Source organism: Arachis ipaensis, chromosome B04, assembly GCF_000816755.2.
Source record: "Arachis ipaensis cultivar K30076 chromosome B04, Araip1.1, whole genome shotgun sequence".
NCBI lineage: Eukaryota > Viridiplantae > Streptophyta > Magnoliopsida > Fabales > Fabaceae > Arachis > Arachis ipaensis.
The window spans coordinates 123,541,147-123,542,212 of NC_029788.2; positions in this window are offsets into that span (position 1 = coordinate 123,541,147).

Here is a 1,066-nt window from a genome sequence, read left to right on the forward strand (position 1 = left end):
ACATATGTGTGCTAGGGCTTCTTTGGAATTGTGTGTGATTGATATGGGCTTCTTTGGAATTGTGACTACAGCCAACGTTCTCAAAACGTCGTCGTTTTCAATCATAAGGACCTATTTGTCCAAGACTTTTTCCCAACGGGCACACCAAACTTCCTCAACGGTCCCGTCTTGCCACCTAGGCCCAACACACGCCAACTAAGCGACAAGTCACCCCTCTCCGTTACGTCTGGCACATCATTTTGCACGGAAGGATCGATCCGTCACACGTTTTGAATAGTAAGGGGCGTTTTAGTATTTTTAGATCTTAAAGGATCGATTTGTCTACGATTTAAAAACTCAGGGACTAATTTGTCCTTTTCCCTTAAATTAAAGCATGCCAAAGAAGCAACTCATGGCCAGTGGCAATGGCCATTTTGTCACACTGCTTCCTACGTTTGCATATACCTAGCTGCCCTTTAGGCTTTAGCTTTCTTCTATGAACCAAATAATAATTACTTACTATTCTAATTCCCATCCTGCCTGCTGGATTATTATTATTTTAGACAACTTTCCACACCCATTATTTTGTTTTTATTATTATTAGTTTAATTAATAGTTATTAATGTCACCACCATTATTAAGAGCATTTTTAATTGAATGTTTTTAGAGTATCACTTTTGATATTTTTAAGAAGTGAATTAATTTAAAATTAAAATTTGTATTGAAGTTGGTTAATGAAATGAAACTGGTAGTGATACATATAGTATTATCTTAATAAAGAACTAATACAATTTTATCACTCGTATAATTATGTTAAAAAAATTTAAAAATATAAAATTCTAATTGAATTGAAACTAAACCTTGAAAGAATAAGTTTCACTTTCAATTTTAAATCACTATTTATAATAAATAGTCCCACAAATGTCTAAAATGAAACTGAAATTAAAATTAGTATTAAAGATGTTCTAAAGACAACAAAAATTGAGAATATAATATGAGTATGTGGATGTAGAATATAATTAAAGAATAATTTGTATTATTTTAGTTAAATTTGTATATATTATTTGGTGGATATTTAAGAAAATTT